Source organism: Oratosquilla oratoria, chromosome 18 (assembly GCF_046742065.1).
Source record: "Oratosquilla oratoria isolate Oo_2021 chromosome 18, ASM4674206v1, whole genome shotgun sequence".
NCBI lineage: Eukaryota > Metazoa > Arthropoda > Malacostraca > Stomatopoda > Squillidae > Oratosquilla > Oratosquilla oratoria.
In genome coordinates, this window is record NC_134794.1 from 47,908,100 (window position 1) to 47,915,833 (window position 7,734).

A 7,734-nucleotide genomic window follows, 5' to 3' on the forward strand; every position below is an offset into this window, starting at 1 on the left:
ATACGATACGGTGCAACAGTGTATTGTACCCACTTGTTGCGCATCCCTATACAGCAGGCGGATACGCAACAAGTGGGTACAATACCCTGTTGCACCGTATTGTATTACTAGGTGGTACGCAAAGATGATACGATACGTGGAAATGCAACAAGTGTGGACGCGGCTTAAGAGGTTGCATGCGTACCGAACAGTAGCAGTGCTCTAATGGAGTCTGTGCATGGTCACTTTGTTGCGAAGGCAGGAAATACAGAGTTATGTGTCTGAATACATGTGCACACACACACACACACACACACACACACACACACAGTATACTGTGGTGTGCGTGTATACATATATAATCAGACACATGGTGTGTGTGTGTGTATGTATGTATGTATGTATGTATGTGTATGTCTGAAGTAGATGAATATGTGCGTATGCACACAAACACACACATGACTGTATGTATAAGAGAGCGTTTGTTTGTCGTGTAGACCTGTATGTACCCACGGTAGCCTCTGTTTGTTGTCGATTGTATCTTTCGTAAACATGTCTTTAACCACTGCAAATAATTAACCCTACGCATCAGTGAGCTCGTTTGCGTAAATTTATTTTCCAAGGCTAATTTATTTTTTATTTGTTTATGTTACTTTATTCGTTGCAGATAGTTAATTGGTCTTGCATAATGAAATAGCCCGACGACATTTCGAGAGAAAGGGAAAAGTGTCTTGGGAACTCCTTTTGTCCTTTATATGATTTTATTAACTTATTTGTTTTATTTATATATATTTTTTTGTTTTATTGTTTTTTTATTTTCATCTTTATTTTACATTATTTTTAGTCGTTTATTCCTTCTTTTTTTTTTTTTCTTGGGGTGGGCAGGAAAATAACGAAAATTACCTTGTTTATTTCTTCGCCACTCTGGCGTGCGTCCACCAGGATGCGGCGACCACAGGGTCATGGAGGGTGGTGCGGGCTGCAAGGCTGCTGCGCGCTCACCCAGACTGCTAATGTACAGCCTCCCACAAAAGTTCGTTGGGGGTCTCTCTCTCTCCCTCTCCCTCCCCCCCCTCTCTCTCTCTCTCTCTCTCTCTCTCTCTCATTCTCTGTCTTTCTGTCTCGCTCTATCTCTGTTTCTCTCAATCTCCCTCGCGCTCTCTCTCTCTCTCTCTCTCTCTCTCTCTCTCTCTCTCTCTCTCTCTCTCTCTCTCATTCTCTGTCTTTCTGTCTCACTCTATCTCTGTTTCTCTCAATCTCCCTCTCCTTCCCTCTGTACCTTCGTCGTTCGAATCGCCAGCCCTTCTTTTAATCACTTTCTTAGATCCCAGTCGCAGTACTCTGTCGTGTATGGTCCGCTGGCTCCACACAGACTCGCCATCCAGAAAGGGAGACCTTTCTAGCCACGAATGCCCACGTCGACCCACCTCCACAAACACCTTCTCTTCTCTTAATAAATCGCCTGGCGGCAGTTGAATATAATGGAAGGGTTAAGGAGGCGTGGAGGAGGAGGAGGGCGACTTTAACTCGTTCACGGAAGTCCGACAATGGCACTGCAGAGAGGCACAGTGCCACCAAAGGAGGGAGCAGAGGGCGCTCATTGAATGCCACCGAAGGGGTGGGGCGATTCTCCTGCTTAACCTCGGCACTTCCTCCGGCAGTAGTAGACATTAGTGCGGAAATAACTGGCCACGAATAACTGTCCAGATTAGTATGGTTTTACATGGGGGGGGAGTGGATAATGGTGAAGGAAGACCGTGAGTTGGAGGTCGAGGTGACGTGAAGTCCTCACCACAGCGGGAAAGTCGACTTAACCAAAGAATGATATTACATCACTGTCCTCATTCATCTTAACATGGCGATGTCACCAAAGGTGAATGGAATCGCTTGGCGGTAACCAGAACGAAACGGTAACTACTCCTCATTATGAAAGAGGTGGTTGAGTTGGTGGTGAAGGCCAGGAGCGTGTGAGGGTCACATGTTTAACAAAGATTAATGATAGGAAGTTGTGATGGTGGTATCCTCGGTGCCATGACCAGCATCGTGTGTGTGCGCACGTTTGTGCGTATGTGTGTGTGTGTGTGTGTGTGTGTGTGTGTGTGTGTGTGTGTGTGTGTGTGTGTGTGTGTGCGTGCCTTTGTGCTCATTGTCAATGTTTTGTTTTACAAAATATTCATGGGAGTGGTTCGTCTATCGATAGTTTTGATACACTTGTTTTGAGTTTGTTCTGTTTGTGGTTTCGCGCGGAAGACTAAGTATACTTGTGCACGTCACACTTGTTTCGGCATTCCAGTCTGTTGGTCCGCGTCCCATGACAGAAGAGGAGGGAGAGGGTGGTGGGTGATGATGGTACAAGTCAGTTCGTGGAACTATGACGTTGACCCCCCCCCCTCTCGCTCCCCCTCCTTTGAACTGATGACGTATTATTCGAGGATTTTGTGCGCGACATTGCGCCACACTATTCCGTTCGGCCGGGAGGACCGACCGCGGACAGCACAGGATCTTCTTTTCCAACAGCCGCCGAGACCTCAACTGAATAAAATCGTCGGCGTTAGTGGAAACGAAATGTTTGGAGAGCGGCGCCGGGGCACGAGGGCCAACTTTATATATTTTATTCAGACTGACATTTGGAGGTTTGACTCAAGAGAGTTGGTTACCAGCCGCCTGGGGTCCACTCCAGTGCCAATAACTGTCACATTACTCGTGCAAACTTCTTTTCATCACGTTCCTCCATCTACTGTCTTGCCAACTCCTTCAGTCTGTTCTCTCCAAGTTCGTTTCATTTTTTATTATTACTATTTTATTTATTTTTATTCTGGAAAGTGTCATCGGAAAGGATTCGTAGAAATAAACCTAAAAAAACAAAAGGAAGTAGGATGGTGGAAAGCCCTTAGTGTCTCCAGGTCTCTGCTGCTTTGGTGCAGGAAATGGTTCAAGTGATGGAGGAAGCGCTGGTGAAAGAGGTGGGGAAAACCCTGACCGGACCGGACCTTGCACGCTGGGGTGTCTCGAGCATGAATAGAATCATCTGGCGACAGTGCCAAGGAGGAATGACGTCGTGGCACCCTTGACAGATTTCGTTCAGGCGAGCTCCATTGGGGTTTTCGTCAATTTCGAGAGACCTCATCCTTCTGGAGTTGAAAATATCTTTAATTCCTTCGGCACTTTGTGGTGCACCCGATACACTTTAATCTGTTTACGACCAACGATTGTAATCATCAGAGGCGGGGGAGTGAAAATATACAGTATATATATATATATATATATATATATATATATATATATATATATATATATGAAATTTTGTGTTCAACCCATCTCCACTATGATAGTACAATTGGAAGTATACAAACGCGGGAAAGTATTTGTACAACACTGAATGGGTCCCAGTGATTAGATACATTTTAACAACCACAATGAACTTTAATTATGTACTCGAGCATACAAATATATATATATATATATATATATATATATATATATATATATATATATATATATATATATATATATATCGTTAGTTCGTCCACATTTGGAATATGCTGTTTTCGTATTGTCACCGAATCTCGTTAAAGACATTGACAGGTTGGAAAAAGTACAACGGCGTGCCACAAAACTGATTCCAAATATAAAAAACAAACAATACAAAAATCGACTAAAACATAGGAATCTATTTTCCCTTAAAAAGCGTAGACTCGGAGGTGATTTGATACAGGTCTTTAAGATTCTAAAGGGAAATGACAACATCAAAAGTGACAACTTTCACACTGAATGAGAATCAGAGAAGAAATAATGGTCTGAAACTGTCAAGAAATATATTTAATTTGGAAATGGGTAGAAAAAATTTCGCCAACCGCGTAGTTAATGAATGGAATAAATTTCCTGCAGTGGCAATGCAATGTAGTTCAGTTCGAAGCTTTGACTCGTTTAAAAAAACATCTAAGCAAGATGCTGGAATACCTGCAATTTATTTCATTTTAGTTTAGTTTATTTGTTGTCTGTTTATTGGTTAATATTTATGTTCATTTATTATTATTATTTACCTGTTTTTTTTTTTAATAATTATTATACTTTTTTCGCATCCGACCTAGTTATGGACCAAAAGGTTTCCTGTCTGCATGCTCCTCCTTTGTATATATTCCTAGCTATTTCCCGATAATCTAGTCGAGCCAGACTGGCTATCCCCCATTTTGTAGAGAGAGGGAGGAATAATGGGAATGAGTTGTGGAAATAGACCGTACACTAGCGATCCCACCTGAGCATAAATACCCGAGATCAGTGACTGCCACTTGCCCTGGCAGTGTGAGAAGCCACGGAGCGCACCTTGTGGTCGAGCCTTTGTTATGACTCGGGATGCCAAAAGGGGAGACAAGACGACTTTATTTACGCGCACTGACCTGTCGTAAACACTTCAAGTCTCGTTTAACTTTGTTCGCAAGCAGGTTTATCTTCCGCCTCGGCGCTGTGTCACCGATCGGGTCATTTGCTTTTTCCAAGTGCACGAAAATACATCGGTGACGCCAGGTTGGCAGTGTTCCCGTGTTGCTGTATTTGTTGTGATTTTATTTGTAACTACGCGATTTGGTGACTTATTGGTGGTTGTCTCTAACACACTCTTTGTGGATTTTAGTGTTAAGTGTTGGTAAGACTCTCATCAGGGAAATCGGGTCAAGTGACGCTAGGGTTCGGGTCAAGTTGTGCCAGGGCTCGGTTCCCACAGGAAGGAATCAAGTGATCAGGCTGGAGATGGGTTCTTTCCACACTTCCGTGGGAGCTGTGATTGGTTTCCAATCAGTGCTAAGGATAACAACCTCCACGAAACGGCGTGAGTGGGGGGACCCTTCCCTTTAGCTAGCAAAAGTGCACTGACGGGATACAGGCACGTATGGACGTATGTGTAAACACACACACACATACGAACACACACAAACACACACACACACACACACATTGTATATATTTATATATATATATATATTATATATATATATATATATATATATATATATATATATATATATATATATATTGCGACGTAAAAGGACGCGACAGACGCAATCTGGTGTGCAAGGGGGGGAAACCAATTTCTAGTTGGTAATAGTGTTGACTAATGTTGGCAGCATAGCGGGGTACCCACTATCTTCGTCCAGAAGCGAACCCACCTCCTCCTCCTCCTCCTTCTCACTCGGATCATTTCTTTATGAGAAATCTCCTCGAGCACAGAACGAGAGGTCCTATTTTTAGGGACCTGGTCCTTAAGCAGGGAACCATGGGAAAGCCCCCTTGCCCTTTAGGGAAATGTTTTACCTAAGGCTCGACTCCCAAGGGCACATTAAGGGCCCTTGTCCCTGAGCACCGACCTTGGTCCCTAAATAAGCCCGGCAAGGTGAAGCTGGCGCCTCGCATTGAAAGCAACCAACCACACGCATCCACACAACTTTAAATGTCATATGTAATGTCCCGGGTTTAACGAATAACAGTAGTTAACGTGATTGTACGTGTTATTTTTTGTGTGCGTTATTATTGTTATTATGTAAACGTGTGTGTGTTTGTGTGTATGCTTGTGTGTGTGTGTGTGTGTGTGTGTGTGTGTGTGTGTTGGTGTTGTGTCTGAATGCGCGTTTACATATGGTTTGAATGTATATATATGTATATATCCTATGTACATTGATATTTTGTCAGGTATAATGGAAGTGGTTGTGTATACTGTATGTATTTGTATATTTTATGGTTTTGTGTCGTAGGTTTGTTTTTTCGTTCTAGCGTTTATGTGCATTTGTTTTCGCTCTGGTTTCTCTGTCAATGTACTTCCTTGTTTCTCTTCGTCCGTTTAGCCAGTTTTAGCTACCCTGGATATGGATATGCTTCCCTTGGTGCACTTGCTTATAATGGCAGGTCGTGGACTAATTTTTCCGTCTGCACAGGGTAGCATGCGGGTGTTGAGTTGCTTTGGAACAGAAGAAATGACTTTTGTAGAACATCCTCTGCCTGCCAGAATTGATGTAGTTTTCATCTTCTTGAAGAAAAAGGGGGTAAAATTGTCTTTCGTCCCCCCCCTCTATCTCTCTCTCTCTCTCTCTCTCTCTCTCTCTCTCTCTCTCTCTCTCTCTCTCTCTCTCTCTCTCTCTCTCTCTCTCTCTCTCTCTCTCTCTCTCTCTCTCTCTCTCTCTCTCTCTCTCTCTCTCTCTCTCTCTCTCTCTCTCTCTCTCTCTCTCTCTCTCTGTGTGTGTGTGTGTGTAAGACAAATAATGATACTTTGCAGTTGATAGTGTGCAGTTCTCATACTTTTTAGGTTTGTTGTGTTGCGCCTTTGATAAACGTAAACGTAGTCTTTGTTACTTGCTGTGCTTATCTTCCCCCCTCCCCCAACTGCGCACAGACGGCCTGCGCACATTTGCGGAGCGCCAAATGGAAAACTCGTAAACAAAGATGGTTTGCTTATTCGTTCGTTCGTTTGTTGGTGTTGAGTTTTGATTCGCTCGACAACGATACTTGTCAAGAGATTGCATCTGAGATTTTGTGTTTTTTTATGACTGTGTTGAATGTGGTGAGGGTGCCTGTTGCTTCGTTTTCTCTATCTATCTATCTATCTGTCTTTCTCTCCGTCTCTCTCTGTGTCTTTCCCCGTCTCTTTCCTCTCTCTCCTCTCTATTTTCTCCTCTCTCTCTCATCTCTCTCTCTCTCTTACTCTCTCTCCTTTCCTCCCCGTCTCTTTCTCCCCGACTCTCTCCTCTCTCCCCCTTTCTCTCCCCCCCCCTCTCTCTCTCTCTCCCTCCCTCCCTCCCTCCCTCCCTCCCTCCCTCCCTCCCTCTCTCATATCTCTCTCTCTCTCTCTCTCTCTCTCTCTCTCTCTCTCTCTCTCCTCCATTTTACTGTCGTGGCGTGCGTGTTACGTGTGTGATACGTTATTCTTTAACGCTTATCATCTTGGTGATCACGACTCCATGCATGTCCCAACCCAATGCACATCGTTATCCCCCCCACCCCCCCTTTTTTTTCGTCCGTGGGGGAACTTTATTATAAATGCCTTGGCCTTTGTATCTGCCCTTGATTCGTTACCCACGCCCCGACGCCCGTGGGCGGGGCCCTAGAAAGGGGGATTGGAAGAAATCGAAGACAGGCAGTAATATTAAATGGTTTTGCGACCGCCATCATCATCGGTGCTTAACGCCCCAGCACGCCCAAACACGCCCAACACGCCCTTTGTCTTGACTCACTCCATCAAAATACACACACACACACACACACACACACACACACACACACACACACACACACACACACACACGTGTATATATATATATATATATATATATTATATTATATAATTTTTATTGTGTGGGTGAACAAGTGCGCATACATGGATGTGTTTTATGTATGTATGCATATGAGTATGAATATATGTATGCATACCCATTTGGGTAATATTTTCCAACCGTGCAATTGCAGTGAATAGAATATGGGATTGGTGTTTTTTCAGTCCACGACGCTGACAGCCTTGACTGATGGTGTAAACAGACCGCCTTGGCTTCGCTTCGCTTCGCTTCGCGTGGGACCATCATCCATCGACTGAGATAGTGCTTGCTCGGTTGTGGATAATTCATTCAGAAGATTTTGTTCGCTGGAGTCTGTCTGTGCCGCGTGGGAGGCAAAAGCTTTCTTGGCGTAGGGAGAGAGGAGGCATTGTCGAAAGGAAGTTTTGAAACTCTAGTGATGGTTTGCAAGGGGACAAGGGATATCTTTCGGTCCATAACT